This window comes from Somniosus microcephalus, chromosome 10, assembly GCF_052327205.1.
Source record: "Somniosus microcephalus isolate GS21.2 chromosome 10, FLI_Smic_1.0, whole genome shotgun sequence".
NCBI classification, from domain to species: domain Eukaryota; kingdom Metazoa; phylum Chordata; class Chondrichthyes; order Squaliformes; family Somniosidae; genus Somniosus; species Somniosus microcephalus.
Window position 1 is genome coordinate 119,924,764 of NC_140996.1, and position 22,024 is coordinate 119,946,787.

The window sequence follows — 22,024 nt, forward strand, 5'->3', positions numbered from 1 at the left end:
TGCGCAGCCCCGGCTGCAAAAACGCCATGCTGACCCTGTCGGACATAACGTCCAGTGGTAGGTCAGGGAGCATGAGCCAAGTTTGCGGCTGGGGCGCGAGCGGGGCGCTGCGCACGCCGATTACGTCATCGCCGGAGGTGCAGTGCCACATGGCGCTACCGCTAACCTCCCACTGAATTTCACGGGAGGCGTTAACGGCATGGCGCCTGGGTGCTAGGTGATTTGCACCCCATTAGCGCTCCCCTCGGGACTCGAACAGGAGGTGCAAAGCAACCAAATTTTTCCCCCTAGCTCTTGTTTAGTAATTGCTGGATGCCTATTCTGCATTCTATGGTCACCTCAGTCTATCTGTAGTCCTACATAAGATCTACATATGTAATTTAGGATTACAGCACCTTGTGTACACATACTGATTGCTGCTCTAGACCCAAGCTCCGCGTCCTTCCATCTTCTGATTCTCCTCTGCACCATGTCCACCCTGATCTCATCCTTTGCTCTTCCACTGATGATCTCTTACCCTTCTGTTGCCTCATACTTGAGTTCCTCCTGGGCAGGTCTATAGGCTCCCTCTGCACCAATTTGGGCATCCTCTGTTGCACTCATTGTGACACGCTCTGCTGGCTCTCCGAGAACAGCAATGCAAACTGCCTGATTCCCCTCTCCACAATCCGCCAACTTTATAGAATCATAGAAATTTATGGCACAGAAGGAGGCCTTTGGCCCATCGTATCTGCGCCGGTCGAAAAAGAGCTATCCAGTCTAATCTCACTTTCCAGCTTTTGGTCCGTAGCCTTGCAGGTTATGGATCTTCAAGTGCATATCCAAGTACTTTTTAAATATGATGAAGGTTTCTGCCTCTACCACCCATTCAGGCAGTGAGTTCCAGACCCCCATCAACCTCTGGGTGAAAAAAATTCTCCTCAACCCCTCTCTAATCCTTCTACCAATTACTTTAAATCTATGCCCCCTGGTTATTGACCTCTCTAAGGGAAATAGGTCATTCCTATCCACTCTATCTAGGCCCCTCATAATTTTATACACCTCAATTAAATCTCCCCTCAGCCTCCTCTGTTCCAAACATCCTTGTAAATTTCCTCTGCACCCTCTCTAGTGCAATCACATCTTTCCTGTAATGTGGTGACCAGAACTGTACACAGTACTCTAGCTGTGGCCTAACTAGTGTTTCATACAATTCTAGCATAACCTCCCTGCTCTTATATTCTATGCCTCGGCTAATAAAGAAAAGTATCCCATATGCCTTCTTAACCAACTTATCTACCCGTCCTGCTACTTTCAGGGTACTGTGGACATGCACTCCAAGGTCCCTCTGTTCCTCTATATTTCTCAGTATCCTACCATTATTGTGTATTCCCTTACATTACCTCACATTTGATTGAGTTCCATTTGCCACTTTTCTGCCCACTTGACCAGTCCATTGATATCTTCCTGCAGTCTACAGCTTTCTTCTTCACTATCAGCCACACGGCCAATTTTTGTATCATCTGCAAACTTCTTAATCATTCCCCCTACATTGAAGTCTAAATCATTGATATATACCACAAAAAGCAAGGGACCTAGTACTGAGCCCTGTGGAACCCCACTGGAAACAGCCTTCCAGTCACAAAAGCACCTGTCAATCATTATCCTTTGCTTCCGGCCACTGAGCAATTTTGGATCCAACTTGTCACTTTCCCTTGATCCCATTTTTTGACCAACCTGCCATGTGGGACTTGTCAAAGGCCTTGCTAAAATCCATGTAGACTACATCAAATGCACTACCTTCATCGACCCTCCTTGTTACCTCCTCAAAAAATTCAATCAAGTTCGTCAGGTATGACCTTCCCTTAACAAATCCATGCTGACTGTCCTTGATTAATCTGTGCCTTTCTAAATGATGATTTATACCGTCCCTCAGAATTTTTTCCAATAATTTTGCCACCACTGAGGTGAGGCTGACTGGCCTGTAATTACTTGGTGTATCCCTTTCTCCCTTTTTAAACGATGGCACAATATTAGCAGTACTCCAGTCCTCTGGCACCACACCTGTAGCCAGAGAGGATTGGAAAACGATGGTCAGAGTCTCCACATTTCCTCCCTTCCCTCTCTTAAAAGCCAGGGATGCATTTAATCCGGGCCTGGTGATTTATCTACTTTCAAAGATGCTAAACCTCTTAATACTTCCTCTCTTTCTATGTTTATCCCATCTAATATTTCCATCCCTCTTTCCATAACCCCTTCCCTCCACCCCCCACTGCCTCATGGGTCTGCTACCCATGCACTCTGTTCTGAACAATGTCTACTGTCTTAACATCCTGGGCATGACTGAAACATGGTTCCCCTCACTCAGACTAGCTCACCTGGCTTCATATTCCACCACTTTCCCTGCCCAAACAGCCATGGTGGCAGCGTGATCCTCCTTGGCCTGTCACCTTACTCCACTAGCACTTGCTCTTCATTTCAAGAATTCCTTCTTTACCATCCCTCTTACCACTCCTTTAAAATCATCATTGTCCACTGCTCAAGCTCCACATCTTCCTTCCTGAAAGCTTTTCCCTCACTCAGTATCTGCACACTTGCGTCTCCATATACCTGGTGACTTCAATTCTCACCTAAATTCCCCTTGCCCTTCATCCTTCAACTGTTCTGCCCTCTGGTCCTCACTCAACATCACCCTTCCAATAAGTTCCTCACCCACCTCCAAGACCATGCCCTTGAATGCATTATCATATGTGGCTTTTCCACCTTCAAGGTCACAATCACTGACAAAACCAACTCCAATCACTTCTTTATTTTTTCTATCATCCACATTCCTGACCATCTCCAATCTCATTACCCTCGCCTTCCATCCCTGGGGGAAAATAAACAGCTATCTCCTAGCTCCCTCTCTTTCTCCAACCCCCAACTCTACTTTCATTGCAACATCTTGATGGGTATGGACAACTCCACAAATTACCTGCTTCCACCTCTCAAACTCTATCCTCATATCCAAAGCCAAGTGCAGGAGCTCATGTATTTCCTTACCCTCAAATGTGAGACTATCTGCTCTGTTGACTAATTCTCAGCTCTGGAATTCACTTCCCAAACCTTTTCGCCTCTCCAGCTCTCTCTCTTCCTTTAAGAAGTGCTGTCAAGACTTATAAATACTACGGCCCCAAAATAGCACTAAAACTTCAAATAATTTTTTTTTAAATCACATTTTTTAAATAAACTATAAATTACATGAAATAACTATTTTAAACAATAATTTAAATTTTTGAATAAAATAATTTTATATTCTAAAGGGGCTAAAAATAAACTTACCTTGCTTTAAAGTATTTAAAAATAATAAACCTGTGGAAAAAATGTTTTAATTTTAATTAATTCACCACTTACCTTGTAAAAAGCAGGCCTTACGCCTGCTTTTTATATGTGTAAATTCTGCAGGCTTACCCTCACGGAAAAACCTGTTAAAAAAAACTAAGTTTGATGCGCACGCGCAGCCTCTCCCGCGCACGCGTTTGACCTCTGAACCCCTGCATTCAGAGGAACGGAAGTGCTGGTTTCCCGCGCATGCGCAGTGCATGCAGGAAACCGGCAATTCCATTGGGTCTACGGGTGAGTACCCCATGCGTACTCACCCGTGGAGACCCGAATTTCTGGGCCAATATTATATTTATTAACTACCCTGCCATCTTGTGGACAATGTCATAATAACATAAGAACATAAGAAATAGGAGCAGGAGTAGGCCATTCAGCTCCTCAAGCCTGCTCCGCCATTCAATAATGAGCCGAGTGGAGAGCGCCCGCTGAGACTGGATGCCGTCTCCTTAACAACATGGTGGACCGATGACCATGAGCCTCTGGGGCCAAGCGGTGGTTTCCAGTTCCTCACATCCTGTGTGGGGCTGGGGCCGGGGACTAAAGTGATACTTGCTTTGGAGGTCAGTGGGCCGGTTAAAACATGTCTTATCCAGGTGTTCTCAACCGGGACCCCTTGAAACCTTCTCGCAGACCCCCGGTTGAGAACCCTTGCTATAGGCCACTAAATAGTGTGAAGGAGATAGAGGAGCAAATTTGCAGGCAAATTGCAGAAGATGCAAGAACTTTAGAGTAGTGATAATGGGGGACTTCAATTATCCTAATAAAGACTGTGAAAATAACAGTGTAAAGGGCAAAGAGGGGGAGGAATTCCTGAAATGTGTGATGTGCCTCAATAATTCCGAGACTCGAAGATAGCAGAACAAAACAAGGCTTTTATTAACTTAGAACATAACACGTAAGAGAGAGAGATGTCTTCCTTCTGGAGACTGAGGCCAGACTGAGTTAGCTTACAAACGGGGCCAGGTATGGGCAGAGCCCTACACACAGCACATTCCAGCACGTTCCAGTATACAGTACAGCACATTCCAGTACACAATACAATGAGGTCTGGGGGAAGGGAAATGACACTGAAACCGATCTCAGTCACAGGCAGTGATGAATGGAAATATTTCATCACATTCACCCCTTCTATAGATTTAGTCTGTTCGGGGGTTTGATAGTCCTCTGCGACCGACGTGGCTGTTGCGGTGCCGCGGGTGTCGGCTGGGTGTCCCCGGTAGCCTCCTGGGTCTCTGTCGGGGGTGCCGCCAGGGTTGTTGAAGGGGTAGTTGGTGGGGGTGCCGTTGGTCGGTGTTCTTCCGGGGGTGATGAAAGAGTAGTGGGTGGGTAAGAGTTGCTGTGATCGTCGTTGCCGCTATTGCCGTGGTTGTTGTCGATGCCGGCTGGGGCGACGTCTTTTATGGACACGGTGTCCTCCCTTCCGTCGGCGTGCCGGACATATGCGTATTGGGGGTTGGCGTGGAGTAGGTGTACTGGCTCCACGAGAGGGTCCGTCTTGTGGCCCCTCACATGCCTTCGCACGAGTACCGGACCTGGGGTGGAGAGCCATGACGGCATGGATACGCCTGAGGTGGATTTCCGGGGAAAGGCAAACATTCGTTCATGAGGCGTGGTATTAGTGGCCGTACACAATAGCGACCGTATCGAATGGAGCACATCCGAGAGGACTTCCTGCCAGCGGGAGATAGGGAGGCCCTTGGTCCTTAGAGCTAGAGTGACTGCTTTCCATACTGTCCCGTTCTCTCGCTCCACTTGGCCGTTACCCCGGGGGTTGTAGCTGGTGGTACGGCTTGTGGCGATCCCTCTGGACAGCATGTACTGGCGTAGCTCTTCACTCATGAAGGACGCCCCCCTATCCGTATGGATGTAGCTCGGCATACCGAACAGGCAGAACAGGCTGTTGAGGCATTTAATGACCGTGGCGCTGGTCATGTCTGGGCAGGGGAAGGCGAATGGGAACCGGGAGTATTCGTCCACAATGTTCAGGAAGTAAACATTGCGGTCGACGGACGGGAGGGGGCCCTTGAAATCTAAGCTGAGCCGCTCAAAGGGCCGTGTAGCTTTGATTAAGTGGGCTCTATCTGGGCGGTAGAACCGAGGCTTGCACTCAGCGCAAGTGCGGCAGTTCCTGGTCAGGGACCGAACTTCCTCAATCGAGTAGGGTAAGTTACGGGACTTTATGAAGTGGAACAGCCGCGTGACCCCTGGGTGGCAGAGGTCGTTGTGGAGGGTCTGTAGCCGATCCCCGGTGGCGCTGGCACACATCCCTCGTGAGAGGGCGTCAGGGGATTCGTTAAGGGCCCCTGGCCGGTAAATGATGTCGTACTCGAAGGTGGAGAGCTCGATCCGCCACCTAAGAATCTTATCATTTTTAATCTTCCCCCTCTGTTTATTATTGAACATAAACGCTACCGACCGCTGGTCGGTAAGTAGGGTGAAGCGTTTGCCGGCTAGGTAGTGGCGCCAGTGGCGCACTGCCTCCACGATGGCTTGGGCCTCCTTTTCCACGGAGGAGTGTCTGATCTCGGGCCCTTGGAGGGTCCTCGAGAAGAAAGCTACGGGCCGCCCCGCCTGGTTGAGGGTGGCCGCCAAGGCGAAGTCAGACGCATCACTTTCCACTTGAAATGGAGTGTTCTCGTCCACTGCCTGTAGCGTGGCCTGCTCAATATCCTGCTTAATGCTTTTGAAGGCGGCGTGGGCCTCAGCAGAGAGCGGGAAAGAGGATGCTTTCAAGAGGGGGCGGGCTTTGTCGGAGTAGTTGGGGACCCATTGGGAATAATAAGAAAATAACCCCAGGCACCTTTTCAGGGCTTTGGGAGTGTTGGGCAGGGGCAGCTCCCGTAGGGGGCGCAATCGGTCGGGGTCTGGTCCGATTTCCCCATTCTCCACCACGCTGCCTAGTATGCAGAGGCGCGTGGTGTTGTAAACGCACTTGTCCTCGTTGTAGGTGAGGTTGAGTTTTTGTGCGGTTTTCAGGAACCTCTCGAGGTTCGAGTCGTGATCCTGCTGGTTGTGACCGCAGATGTTGACATTGTCGAGGTAGGGGAAGGTTGCCTGCAAGTGGTGGTCATCGACCATGCGGTCCATCTCCCTCTGGAAGACCGAGACCCCATTCGTCACCCCAAAGGGGACTCTGAGGAATTGGTAGAGGCGTCCGTTCGCCTCGAAGGCGGTGTACGGGCGGTCCTCTGGTCTGATAGGGAGCTGGTGGTACGCTGACTTGAGGTCGATGGTGGAGAACACCCGGTATTGGGCGATTTGGTTCACCATTTCTGATATGCGGGGTAGCGGGTAGGCGTCTAGTAGGGTGTACCTGTTGATCGTTTGACTATAGTCGATCACCATCCGTTTCTTCTCGCTACCCCTTACCACCACCACTTGGGCGCGCCACGGGCTATTGCTGCGTTCAATAATGCGCTCTTTCAGGAGCCTGTCTACCTCGGTCGCGATAAACCGCCTGTCCTCCCAGCTGTACCTCCTGCTTTTGGTCGCTATTGGCCGGCAGTTAGGGGTAAGGTTCGCGAATAGCGAAGGCGGCTTTACCTTCAGGGTAGCCAGACCGCACACTGTGAGGGGCGGCTGGGACCCACCGTACTTGAGCGTGATGCTTTGGTGGTTGCACTGGAAATCCAGGCCCAAGATCACGCTCGCACATAGGTTCTTCATGATTAATACTTTAAAATTATCATATACAGTTCCGTTAACGCACAATTGTACCGTGCAGTAACCCAGAATGGTCGATGTCTGGGTTTTGTCAGCCATAGAGATGGTACCCTGAGTAGGGACCACCTTTAGGGAGAGTTGTTGTGCCAGTTCTGGGTGGATAAAGCTCTCCGTGCTTCCACTGTCAATTAAGCATTTAACCTGGCACCCGTTTACCTCGATGTCCACCATTGATCTGGATAGCGGGTGCGGCCTGGTCTGGTCCACTGTGACCGATGCCACTGTAGGGCCCTGATCGATACAAGATGGCGTCCACGCTGTCTGCTCACAAGATGGCGGACCCCACGAGGTCGGGCAAGATGGCGTCCAAGATGGCCGCTCCCACGGCGCACACGCGGCGGTGGCGGGTTTTCCGGCGGTTGGTTTTCCGGCGGGGTTCCCTCTGCACACCTTCCCGAAGTGCCCCTTCTTACCGCACTTAAAGCAGGTGGTGCCTTTCGCTGGGCACAGGTTTCTGGTGTGCTTTGGCTGCCCGCAGAAGTAGCAGTTGGGTCCCTGACGCGTTGCGGCTGTCGTAGGGCTTCTGGGGGGAGAGCGGGGCCCAGCTGGTGTCGGGCTGTCGGGCGGGGAAGATGCCTTCCAAGATGGCGGCGCCCTCGGTGCACACGTGGTGGCGTGGACGGCGCGGGCTGAAGAGTAGGCGTCCGAGTTTCTCTGGGCCACATCCAAGGATCGCGCGGTGTCCGCAGCCTGTTTCAGGTCCAACCCCGTTTCTTCCAGCAGTCTTTGCCGGATGTAAGTGGAGCTGAGGCCTGTGATGAAGGCATCGCGAACAAGCTCGTCAGTGTACACTGCGGCTTTTACATCTCGGCACTTGCAGTCTTTGCCAAGCATTTTCAGGGTGCTTAGGAACTCCTCCACCGATTCCCCAGGTCGCTGTGCGCGGGTGGCGAGCAGGTGCCTAGCATACACCTCATTCGTAGGCTGCTGGTAATGCGCCTTTAAGATGTCGCAGGCAGCCAGGTACGTCTTGGCGTCTTGGATGAGGGGGTAAACCCGGTGGCTTACCCAATTCCGCAGAATTCCGAGTCTCATCCTCGCAGCGTCCGTAGCGTCTTTGACGGCTGCGGAATTGTCCAGGAAGAATTCCATACACTCAAACCAGTGTCCGAAGCGTGCTGATGCGTCCGGAGCATGTTGATCCAAATCCAAACGTTCGGGTTTCAGGAGTTGATCCATAGTGTTGAAAAATAAGTTAATAAAATTGATGTGCCTCAATAATTCTGAGACTCGAAGTTAGCAGAACAAAACAAGGCTTTTATTAACTTAGAACGTAACACGTAAGAGAGAGAGATGTCTTCCTTCTGGAGACTGAGGCCAGACTGAGTTAGCTTACAAACGGGGCCAGGTATGGGCGGAGCCCTACACACAGCACATTCCAGCACATTCCAGTATACAGTACAGCACATTCCAGTACACAATACAATGAGGTCTGGGGGAAGGGAAATGACACTGAAACCGATCTCAGTCACAGGCAGTGATGAATGGAAATATTTCATCACAATGTGTACAAGAGAACTTTCTTAATCGGTATGTTTCCAGTCCAACAAGGAAGGGAGCAATGCTGGATCTACATCTGGGGGAATAAGAACATAAGAAATAGGAGCAGGAGTAGGCCATTTGGCCCCTCGAGCCTGCTTCACCATTCAATAGGATCATGGCTGATCTGATCTTGGCCTCAACTCCACTTTTCTGCCTGTTCCCCATAACCCTTGACTCCCCTGTAGCTCAAATATCTGTCTACGTCAGCCTTGAATATATTCACTGACTCAACCTCCACAGGTTTCTGGGGTAGAGAATTCCAAAGATTCACGACCCTCTGAGAGAAGAAATTCCTCCTCATTTCCATCTTAAATGGGCGACCCTTTATCCTGAAACTATGCCCCCTAGTTCTAGATTCCCCCACGAGGGGAAACATCCTCTCAGCATCTACCCTGCCAAGCCCCCTCAGAATCTTATATGTTTCAATAAGATCACCTCTCATTCTTCTAAACTCCAATGCGTATAGGCCCAACCTGTTCATCCTTTCCCCATAAGACAACCCCTTCATCCCAGGAATCAATCTAGTGAACCTTGTCTGAACTGCCTCCAATGCAAGTATATCCCTCCTTAAATAAGGTGACCAAAACTGTACGCAGTACTCCAGGTGTGGTCTCACCAATGCCCTGTACAGTTGTAGTAAGACTTCCCTACTTTTATACTCCATCCCCCTTGCAATAAAGGCCAACATTCCATTTGCTTTTCTAATTACTTGCTGTGCCTGCTTGCTAACTTTTTGTGTTTCGTGTACGAGGACACCCAGATCCCTCTGTACCACAGCATGCTGTAGTCTCTCTCCATTTAAATAATATTTTGCTTTCCTATACTTCCTACCAAAGTGGATAACCTCACATTTTTCCACATTATACTCCATCTGCCAAATTTCTGCCCACTCACTTAAGCTATCTATATCCCTTTGCAGACTCTATGGGGGGATTTTGCTGGCACTCAGGGGGCGGGTTTAGAGGCAGGACCGGTGGCAAAATGATAAAAAATGGGAGCGGGTCCCGAACCCGCTCCCAACCAACCTTCAAACGATCTTCCCAGATGGCGGGTCCCCGGTTCGCGCAGGGATCCGTCTCCTAGTGGCGGGAAGGGGATTAGAGCCAATTAACTGCCTATTAACAGGTAGTTAACAGTCAGTTAAGAGGCTTTTTCCCATTTTGCGCCTACTGCTGCGGGCTTCCCGATGTCGGGAAATCCTGCCAGGGTAAGTGAGGCAAGCTGTGGGTCTGTTGTACTGTAACTGTATAGAAATGACAGCTGCAGAGCTAGTGTGAAGGCTGCAATGGGACACCGGTAAGTATGACAGGTGAGAGAATGTTGGGGAAATTTTTTTTACTGTGATTTGATGCTTCTGCAGGTGACAAGCTGTGATGTGTTTGTGCAGCCTCATCTCATCGGGAGAAGTGAGAGATGGCTTCTGCAATCTCACATGCAGCTGCCAGCTGTTTCATCCTAAGCAGTCATTGGAGAGTCTGGGTGCAAGGGCTCACTTTTGGACAGTGATTGTCAGTGTTTGACAGCACCTCAATGCTGTCAAACACTGACAATTCATCTGTTAAAAAATTATGGTGCCTGTCACTTTGACAAAACCGGCAGTTGAAGCGTCATGCACTGATGTCATCTGACACTGGCTTTCCCTTAATTGGCCGGAAAGCCTGCAGGGCGGGCTTAACGAGGCCAATCAAGGGAAAATAGCGTCTGTTCATCAGACGTTGCTGGGGGCGGGACTGAAACCTGAAAACCAGCAGTCCCGCCTCGACCTCCGGATCTAAGGTAAAATCCAGCCCTTTGTGTCCTCGTCACAACTTGCTTTCCCACCTATCTTTGTATCCTCAGCAAATTTGGTTACAGTACACTCGGTCCCTTCATCCAAGTCATTAATGTAGGTTGTAAATAGTTGAGGCCCCAGCACTGATCCCTGCGGCACCTCACTAGTTACAGTTTGCCAACCTGAAAATGACCCATTTATCCCAAATCTGTTTTCTGTTAGTTAGCCAATCCTCTATCCATGCTAATATATTACCCCCAACACCGTGAGCTCTTATCTTGTGCAGTAACCTTTTAAGTGGCACCTTATCGAATGCCTTCTGGAAATCCAAATACACTACATCTACTGGTTCCCCTTTATCCACCCTGCTCGTTACATCCTCAAAGAACTCTAATAAATTTGTCAAACACAATTTCTCTTTCATAAAACCATGTTGACTCTGCTTGATTATATTATGATTTTCTAAATGTCCTGCTACTACTTCCTTAATAATGGATTCCAGCATTTTCCCAACGACAGATTTTAGGCTAACCGGCCTATAGTTGCCTACTTTCTGTTTCTCTCCTTTCTTGAATAGGGGCGTTCAATAGTATTAGTTTTGGGATATTATACCATGACATAGCTTATTGGAGATTATACTTTACTGTCTCAATCTCTCTTGATGCAAATTCTCTTAAGACGTGTTGTATATAGTCCCAAAAGACTGCATTTATTTCAGACCAAGATAACCTGCACTGAATGCGATCTCACAGGATTAATAGGGAAGTTAAATTATTAGTTATTAATAGGGAAGTTATTAGTTCAATTCTTCTTAGGCAGTCCCTCGGATGACTTTCTTCCACACTAAAAATGAGTTCTCATGTGGCTGAGTCCAATGCGGGACCTACAGTCTCTGTCACAGGTGGGGCAGATGGTGGTTGAAGGGGCGGGTGGGTGGGGTGCTTGGGTTGACGTGTACTCCTTCCGTTGTTTGCGCTTGGCTTCCGCTTGCTCCCGGTGAAGAGACTCGAGGTATTCGGCGCCTTCCCGGATGCTTCTCCTTCACTTTGAGCAGTCTTGGGCCAGGGATTCCCAGGTGTCGGAGGGGATGTTGCACTTTTCCAAGGAGGTTTTGAGGGTGTCCTTGAAGCGTTTCCTCTGCCCACCTGGTGCTCTCCTGCTGTGTCGGAGCTCCAAGTAGTGTGCTTGTTTTGGGAGTCTCGTATCGGGCATGCGGACAATATGGCCCGTCCATCAGATCTGATTGAGCATGGTCAAAGCTTCAATGCTGGGGATGTTGGCCTGAGCAAGAACACTGACGTTGGTGCGCCTATCCTGCCAGTGGATTTGCAGGATCCTGCAGAGGCAGCGTTGGTGGTACCTCTCCAGTGCTTTGAGGTGCCTGCTGTACATGGTCCATGTCTCTGAAGCATACAGGAGGATGGGACTCACTACTGCTCTGTAGACCATGAGCTTGGTGCCGGGTTTGAGGTCCTGGTCTTCAAACACTCCCTTCCTCAGGCGACCGAAGGCTGCACTGAACAATTAGTTCAATACTAATTCTGACACTAAGCTTTTCTGCAATGCACTGCAATAAATTTGTTGTGTTTACTTTGGTAGGAAAAAAATGTTAATGTTATAACTATATATTCTAACAGAGGCTTTACACCCAAAATGTAAACCTATTTTTTTCTCTTTAAGATTCTGTGCATTTTTGAGCATTTTCTATTTTTATTAATCATACATTGTGCACCGTTAACTTATAGCCCTGTGGTTTCCTTCCTAACAGTAAAATAATTCCTTTATTATGCTCTCCCGTGAATTATGTAACACCATTACTCTATAGTGATGGTATTATAGGTCTCAATCTTCATTCAAGTATTTCTGATACTTCTTTTCATAGAATCATAGAATGATAAAGCACAGAGGCCTGTATTCTCTTGAATTCAGAAGAATGAGAGGGGATCTCATTGAAGCATACAAAATTATTACAGGGCCTGATAGGGTGGATGCTGGGAGAATGTTTCCCTTGGCTGGGGAGTCTTGAACCTGAGGCCACAGCCTCAGGATAAAGGGTAGGCCATTCACGACTGAGATGAGAAGAAATTTCTTCACACAGAGGGTGGTGAATCTTTGGAATTCTCTACTCCAGAGGGCTCTGGAGGCTCAGTCATTGTGTATATTCAAAACAGAAGTCGATAGATTTCTGACTAGTAAGGGCATCATGGGATATAGCGATAGGACCGGTGAATGGAGTTGAGGCAGAAGATCAGCCATGATCTCATTGAATTGCGGAGCAGGCTCGAAGGGCCGAATGGTCTACTCCTACTCCTATTTCTTATGTTCTTAGGAGGCCGTTCTGTCCATCATGCCTGTGTCGGCTCTTTGAAAGAGCTGTCCAATTAGTTGTACTCCCCTGCTCTATCCCTTTTGAAAGTTATTATTAAATCTGCTTACACCACCCTTTCAGGCAGTGCATTCCAGATCATAACAACTCGTTGCATAATTTTTTTTTCCTCATGTCGTCTCTGGTTCTTTGGCCAATTATCTTAAATCTGAGTCTTCGGGTTACCGATCCTTCTGCCTCTGGAAACAGTTTCTCCTTATTTACTCTATCAAAACCCTTCAAGGTTTTGAACACCTCTATCAAATCTCCCCTTAACCTTCTCTGATCTAAAGAGAACATCCCCAGTTTCTCTAGTGTCTCCATGTAACTTATGAAATGAAAATAATAAAAATCATAAAAATAGACAGTTTTTAGCCCTTACAGCTCAACTGCCTTCTGAAAAGAAAATTAACATTAAATGGCAGTCTTCTGCACCTAAAAAGATGGCAAAGGTGCTTCAGCACTAATACAAATGGCTCAGCAAGCCAGGGAAGGGGCACCCAGTGTCATGCATGCAGCACACCAGCTTTGTGCAGGGAGTCAACACTGTAACAGAGGTCTTCTACCCACAGAGGTCAGGAGGCCCTCCAAAAGGAACGATGTGGGACCACATCACCAAGGTCATCACTGCCAGCAGTATTGCCCCCAGGACCTGGCTCCAGCCCCCAAAGAAGCTTCATGAACTCAGACCAGTGGTCAAGTTCAGTGACTGCGTCTTCAAAGGCCATCTCCTACCAACTGCACCACTAGCCTCATACACTTCTTACTGCCACCTGAATCACTCAACTACCAACAATCTGTACCAAACATGAGGCACACCTTCTATTCCTAGCTTCAACTCATCTCCTTGGAGGAGACGGTGCAGGCCATTCTTGGCAAGGGCATGGCTGAGTCCTTGGCCAGTGTCGGGGCTGAATGAATAAAAGATGCTGGTATCCTCATATGTTATCCTCCTCCTCGCATACACCTCGTTTTCCCACCCTCCTCTCACCGCAACTCCACCCTTGTGCCTTCCTCATTCCACACACCCAAGCAATGCAGCCTGCCCAGCCAGTGGGTGACCAAGAAGAGGGAGAGGAGAGTGAAGTAGAAGATGAAACACCATCACTCGATTTCACACTCCCAGCCACCAGCTCCTCAAGGTCGACCAGCAAGGACATTTGCAGTGTCCTCCACTGAAAGTCAGCAGCCTTTCACCAGCCATGCTGCAGCCACTGGGGTAGAATTGCGTGACATCAGTAGGATAGGCAAAGGCACACACAAGACAGTCACTAAGGGAATGCATAAGGGTGATGAGTTGATTTCTTGATGTCACATTGGATGGATAGATGAATAAAGTTGGATTAGAAAGTTTGCTTTGTGGTCAGTGTTCCCTGTAAGGTACGTAGCCATGCGACCACGCACTGCATCAAGGAACCAGCGCAGCCTACTTGCCGGTATTTCAATGTAAGATCCGTGCATTTGTGGTATTTTGAATGGCCCATGCAGCCCTTTAAAGGGGCCGCACAGGGCCAAAATAAATTACAGGGAACATAGTTTGTGGTGGCTTTTATTTCAGCATTGTGGCCAAGATGATGCTGTGATGGTCAGTAACAGAGGGGATGTAAGGTGTGGGACGAATTTTGAAAGGGAAATTGGGGTTGTGGTCACTGATACCACAGGCAGATGATTCCATCTCGATATCCCAGCCAGAAAGGGGCTATCTGGATTGCATCCTTCCTTCTACTTCCTCCTCTTTTGCATCTGCCTATTCTGCACCTTCCTCTTCCCTCTGCGAGTAGATGCTGTAAATCTGAAATAAAAGCAGAAAATGCTGGAAATACTCACCAGGTCAGGCAGCATCCTCAACCTGAGACGTGAACTCTGTTTCTCTCTCCACGGATGCTGCCTGACCTGAGTATTTTCTGTCTTCTCAGAGGCCTTCCTTTACCATCTGAGGCCTTGCAAGTGTCCAACAGCATTCCCTGCACACTTAAAAAAACTTTTAACATGTATTGCACCAAGCTACTACTTCAATAAAATAAAAAAAAATCCTGTCCAAAAGCTTAAATACAAACTTACCTGAAAGATGTGTGTGTCCCTTTAAGAGGCACGTCTCGGTCAGTCGACTGATCGCTCTGTTTTCAGAGTGAGCTCAGGACCCAGCGCTGAACTCAGCGCTAAGGTCGGAGTTCGCTGAGGTGACGTTAAGTCCCGCTCTTCATTACATGTCCAGGGCCAGCGCCAGGGCCCTCACCAAAATGGCAGCCGCCAAGTCCCACGCCAGAGAAAGGCGTTTAGAGTGGCGGCTGCCTTTTTTCGCCAGGACAGCGGTGCAAACGGGCGGCAATAAGTGGCCCATATATCTTACCGCCACTGCAATGACTAAAGTTGTCCATATATCTTTAGTCATCCGGGGAGCTGTAGCTTTTGGATACCCTTCCTTTCCCCCCCCCCAATGTACCCGAACTATCCCCTCTTTGAAGGCCTTCCATTGCTCATTTACTGTTTTACCTGTCAATCTCTGATTCCACTCCACCAGGACCTGATCCCTTTTTAATTCACTATAATAAGTCCTCCTCCAGTTGAGTAATTTCACATTTGATTTTTTTCTCATCCTTTTCCATAACTACACTAAACTTAATGATATTGTGATCACTGTTTCCCAAATGCTGTCCCACTGAAACATGCTCCACTTGCCCCACTTCATGTTGGGGTTAATCCTCACAACTTGCTTTCCCACCTATCTTTGCATTGTCAGCAAATTTGGCTACAGTAAACTCAGTCGCTTCATCCAAGTCAGGACCTTGTCCTCACCAATCTACCTGTCGCAGATGCATCTGCCCATGACAGTATTGGTAGCAGTGACCACCGCACAGTCATTGTGGAGACAAAGATCCGTCTTCACACTGAGGACACCCTCCATCGTGTTCAGTGGCACTACCACCGTGCTAAAGGGGATAGATTCAGAACAGATCTAGCAGCTCAAAACTGGGCATCCATGAGGCGCTGTGGGCCATCAGCAGCAGCAGAATTGTATTCCACCACAATCGATAACCTCATGGCCCGGCATATCCCTCACTCTACCATTACCATCAGGCCAGGGGACCAACCCTGGTTCAATAAGGAGTGTAGAAGAGCATGCCAGGAGCAGCACCAGGTGTACCTAAAAATGACGTGCCAACCTGGGGAAGCTGCAACACAGGACTACAAGGCTGAAGCGTTTGTAAACATCTTCAGCCAGAAGTGCAGAGTGGATGATCCATATCGGCCTACTCCTGAGGTCCCCACCATCACAGAAGCTAGTCTTCAGCCAATTCGATTCACTCCACGTGATATCAAGAAACGGCTGAGCGCACTGGATACAGCAAAGGCTATGGGCCCTGACAACATCCCGGCTATCGTGCTGAAGACTTGTGCTCCAGAACTAGCTGCACCTCTAGCCAAGCTGTTCCAGTACAGCTACAAAATTGGCATCTATCTGACAATGTGGAAAACTGCTCAGGTATATCCTGTCCACAAAAAGCAGGACAAATCCAATCCGACCAATTACCGCCCCATCAGTCTATTCTCATTCATCGGCAAAGTGATGGAAGGTGTCATCGACAGTGCTGGCAAGCGGCACTTATTCACCAATAACCTGCTCACTGATGCCCAGTTTGGGTTCTGCCAAGATCACTCGGCTCCTGACCTCATTACAGCCTTGGTCCAAACATGGACAAAGGAGCTGAATTCCAGAGGTGAGGTGAGAGTGACTGCCCTAGACATCAAGGCAGCATTTGACAAAGTGTGGACTCAAGGAGCCCTAGTAAAACTGAAGTCAATGGGAATCGGGGGGGAAACTCTCCACTGGCTGGAGTCATACCTAGCACAAAGGAAGGTGGTTGTGGTGGTTGAAGGTCAATCATCACAGCCCCAGGACATCGCTGCAGGAGTTTCTCAGGGCAGTGTCCTAGGTCCAACCATCTTCAGCTGCTTCATCAATGACCTTCCCTCCAACATAAGGTCAGAAATTGGGATGTTCGCTGATGACTGCACAGTGATCAGAGCCATTCACAATGCCTCAGATAATGAAGCGGTCCAGGCCCGCATGCAACAAGACCTGGATGATGTTCAGGCTTGGGCTGATAAGTGGCAGGTAACATTCATGCCACAGAAGTGCCAGGCAATGACTATCTCCAACAAGCGAGAGTCTAACCACCGGCCCTTGACATTCAACGTTATTACCATCACCGAATCCCCCACCATCAACATCCTGGGGGGTCATCATTGACCAGGAACTTAACTGAACCAGCCACATCAATACTGTGGCAACAAGAGCAGGTCAGAGGCTAGGTATTCTGCGGCGAGTGTCTCACCTCCTGACTCCCCAAAGCCTTTCCACTATCTAGAAGGCACAAATAAGGAGTGTGATGGAATACTCTGCACTTGCCTGGATGAGTGCAGCTCCAACAACACTCAAGAAGCTCGACAACATCCAGGACAAAGCAGCCCGCTTGCTTGGCACCCCATCCAGCACCTTAAACATTCACTCCCTCCACCATTGGCGTACCGTGGCTGCAGTGTGTACCATCTACAAGATGCACTGCAGCAACTCGCCAAGGCTTCTTCGGCAGCACCTCCCAAACCCGCGACCTCTTCCGCCTAGAAGGACAAGGGCAGCAGGTGCATGGGAACACCACCACCTCCAAGTTCCCCTCCAAGTCACATACCATCCTCGCTGGGTCAAAATCCTGGAACTCCCTACCCAACAGCACTGTGGGAGTACCTTCACCACACGGACTGCAGCGGTTCAAGAAGGCGGCTCACCACCACCTTCTCAAGGGCAATTAGGGATGGGCAATAAATGCTGGCATTGCCAGCGATGCCCACATCCCATAAATGAATTTAAAAAATATAGATTTTAAATAGTTGAAATCTCAGCACTGATCCCTCTGGCACCCCACTAGTTACAGTTTGCCAATCTGAAAATGACCCATTTGTCACGACTCTGTTCTCTGTTAGTTAGCCAATCCTCTATCCATGCTAATATATTACCCCCAACACCGTGAGCTCTTATCTTGTGCAGTAACCTTTTATGTGGCACCTTATCGAATGCCTTTTAGAAATCCAAATACACCACATCCACTGGTTCCCTTTGATCCACCCTGCTCGTTACATCCTCAAAGAACTCCAATAAATTTGTCAAACCCGTTTTCCCTTTCATAAAACCATGTTGACTCTGCTTGATTGTATTATGATTTTCTAAATGTTGTGCTATTACTCCCTTAATAATGGATTCCAGCATTTTCCCAATGACAGATGTTCGGCTAACCGGCCTATAGTTTCCTGCATTCTGTCTCCCTCCTTTCTTGAATATGGGTGCTACATTTGCAGTTTTCCAATCTGCTGGGACCTTTCCAGAATCTAGGGAATTTTGGAAGATTATAACCAGTGCAGCCACTATCTCTGCAGCCACCTCTTTTAAGGCCCTAGGATGCAGGCCATCAGGTCCGGGGGACTTGTCAGCCTTTAGCCCCATTAGTTTGCCTAATACATTTTCTCTAGTGATAGTGATTGTTATAAGTTCCTCCCTCCCTTTTGGCCCTTGATTATCTAATATTATTGGGATGCTTTAAGTGTCTTCTACTGTGAAGACAGCTACAAAATATTTGTTCAAAGTCTCTGCCATTTCCTTGTTTTCCATTATTAATTCCCCAGTCTCATCCTCTAAGGGACCAATGTTTACTTTACCTACTCTCTTCATTTTTATATACTTGTAGAGGCTCTCACTGTCTGTTTTTACATTTCTTGCTAGTTTACGCTCATAATCTATTTTCTCCCTCTTTATAATTTTTTTAGTCATCCTTTGCTGGTTTCTAAAAATTCCCAATCTTCTGGCCTACCACTAATCTTCGCAACATTGTATGCCTTTTCTTTCAATTTGATACCATCCTTAACTTCCTTAGTTAGCCACAGATGGTTCATCCTTCTCTTGGAGTCTTTTTTTCTTACTGGAATATATCTTTGTTGAGAGTTATGAAATAGCTCCTTAAATGTCTGCCACTGCTTATCTACCATCTTACCCTTTAATCTATTTTCCCAGTCCACTTTAGCCAACTCTGTCTTCATACCTTTGTAATTGCCTTTATTTAAGTTTAAGACACTAGTTTCAGACCCAAGTTTCTCACCCTCAAACGGAATGTGAAATTCTATCACGTTATGATCACTCTTCCCCAGAGGATCCTTTACTATGAGATCATTAATTAACCCTGTCTCATTACACATTACCAGATCTAAAATAGCCTGTTCCCTGATCAGTTCCTCAACGTATTGTTCTGAGAAACCATCCCGAATACACTCTATGAACTCATCCTCAAGGCTACCATTGCCAATTTGATTTGTCCAATTGATATGAAGATTAAAATTGCCTATGATTATTGCAGTACCTTTCTTACAAGCCCCCATTATTTCTTGATTTATACTTTGTCCTAGAGTGTAGCTACTGTTAGGGGGCCTATAGACTATTCCCACCAGTGACTTCTTTCCCTTTCTATTTATCTCCACCCAAACTGATTCTACATCTTGATCTTCCGAGCCAAGATCATTTCTCACTACTGTACTGATCTCATCCTTTATTAACAGAGCTACCCCACCTCCTTTTCCTTTCTGTCTATCCTTCCAAAATGTCAAATACCCCTGAATATTTAGTTCCCAGCCTTGGTCGCCTTGAAACTACGTCTCTGTAATGGCTCTCAGATCATATCCATTTATTACTATTTGTGCTGTCAATTCATCTATCTTGTTACGAATGGTGCATGCATTGGGGGTAATATATTAGCATAGATAGAGGATTGGCGAACTAACAGAAAAGAGAGAGTCGGGATAAATGGGTCATTTTCAGATTGGCAAACTGTAACTAGCGGGGTGCCACAGGGATCAGTGCTGGGGCCTCAACTATTTACAACTATATTAATGACTTGGATGAAGCGACTGAGTGTACTGTTGCCAAATTTGCTGACAATACAAAGATAGGTGGGAAAGCAAGTTGTGAGGAGCACACAGAGTCTGCAAAGGGACATAGATAGGTTAAGTGAGTGGGCAAAAGTTTGGCAAATGGAGTATAATGTGGGAAAATGTGAGGTTATCCACTTTGGTAGGAAGAATAGAAAAGCAAAATACTATTTAAATGGAGAGACTACAGAATGCTGCAGTGCAGAAGGATCTGGGTGTCCTCATACATTCAACACATAAAGTTAGCATGCAGGTGCAGCTAGTAATTGGGAAGTCAAATGGAATGTTGGCCTTTATTGCTCAGGGGATGGAGTATAAAAGTAGGGAAGTCTTGCTACAACTGTACAGGGCGTTGGTGAGACCACACCTGGATTATTGCATACAATTTTGGTCACCTTATTTAAGGAGAGATATACTTGCATTGGAGGCAGTTCAGACAAGATTCACTAGGTTGATTCCTGAGATGAAGGGGTTGTCTTATGAGAAAAGGTTGAGCAGGTTGGGCCTATACTCATTGGAGTTTAGAAGAATGAGAGGTGATCTTATTGAAACATATACGATTCTGAGGGGGCTTGACAGAATGTTTCCCCTCGTGGGGGAATCTAGAACTAGGGGGGCGTAGATTCAGGATAAAGGGTCGCCCATTAAAGATGGAAATGAGGAGGAATTTCTTCTCTCAGAGGGTCGTGAATCTTTGGAATTCTCTACCCCAGAAACCTGTGGGGGTTGAGTCAGTGAATATATTCAAGGCTGACGTAGACAGATATTTGAGCTACAGGGGAGTCAAGGGTTACGGGGAACAGGCAGAAAAGTGGAGTTGAGGCCAAGATCAGATCAGCCATGATCTTATTGAATGGTGGAGCAGGCTCGAGGGGCCAAATGGCCTACTCCTGCTCCTATTTCTTATGTTCTTATTCCCCCAGATGTAGATCCAGCATTGCTCCCTTCCTTGTACTGGAAATATACCAATTAAGAAAGTTCTCTTGTACACATTTCAGGAATTCCTCCCCCTCTTTGCCCTTTACACTGTTATTTTCACAGTCTATATTAGGATAATTGAAGTCCCCCATTATCACTACTCTAAAGTTCTTGCATCTTCTGCAATTTGCCTGCAAATTTGCTCCTCTATCTCCTTCACACTATTTAGTGGCCTATAGCAAGGGTTCTCAACCGGGGGTTCGCGAGAAGGTTTCAAGGGGTCCCGGTTGAGAATCCCTGGATAAGACATGTTTTAACTGGCCCACTGACCTCCAAAGCAAGTATCACTTTAGTCCCCGGCCCCAGTCCCGCAGAGGATGTGAGGAACTGGAAACCACCGCTTGGCCCCAGAGGCTCATGGTCATCGGTCCACCATGTTGTTAAGGAGACGGCATCCAGTCTCAGCGGGCGCTCTCCACTCAGCTCGTTAGTAACGGACAAGAGAAGCGAAAGCTGGTATGGCCGTCAACACCGTCGGTCTCATCAGCACTCTATCAGCTCCAGTGACACTTTACCAACCTTAGTGACACTTTACCAACCTTAGTGACAGTCTACTAACTTCAGTATAACTCTACCAACCTCAGCAACAATCTAACTTAAGCAGAACTCTACCAACCTCAGAGAGACTCAACTTCAGCACCAGCAACAAGTTTCATATTAAGTAAAACAAAAATAATAATAAATATATATGTTTAATTGTGTAACTAATTTTTATACAGAAAAATACTTGTGTAACAGGGGGTCCATTGAATTTTTATAACATGGGACGGAGGACCTCAGAAACAAAAAGGTTGAGATCTCCTGGCCTATAGTATACAGCCATCAGCATAACAGCTCCTCCATTGTTCCTTAATTCTAAACAAACAGATTCTGCCTTTGAACCCTTAAGTACATCATTCCTTTCTAGTGCTGTAACAGTATTTTTGATCAAAACTGCCAACCCTCCTTTTTTTCCTTCCCTATCTTTCCTGAACACATTGTTGCCAGAAATATTAAGTGCCCATTCCTTCCCTTGTTTTAGTCAGCTCACTGTTATTTTGAAAATCTAGATGAATTACATCTACTGCATTACCATTGTCTACTCTCTCTGTTACCTCTTTAAAAAATTCAATGAGTTTGGTCAAGCAAGACTTTCCCTTTTGAAATCTATGCTGACTATTTATTACTATGTTTCTGGTTTCTAGATGTTGATCTGGTCAGCAGGAAGGTAAATCCAGTGGGAAGCACTCCTGCTCCTCCTGGCCTCGCAAAAATCATTTTCACTTACCTTTTTGAGGCTCTTCTTCTTCATCACCTGGTACAAGGTGCATGCT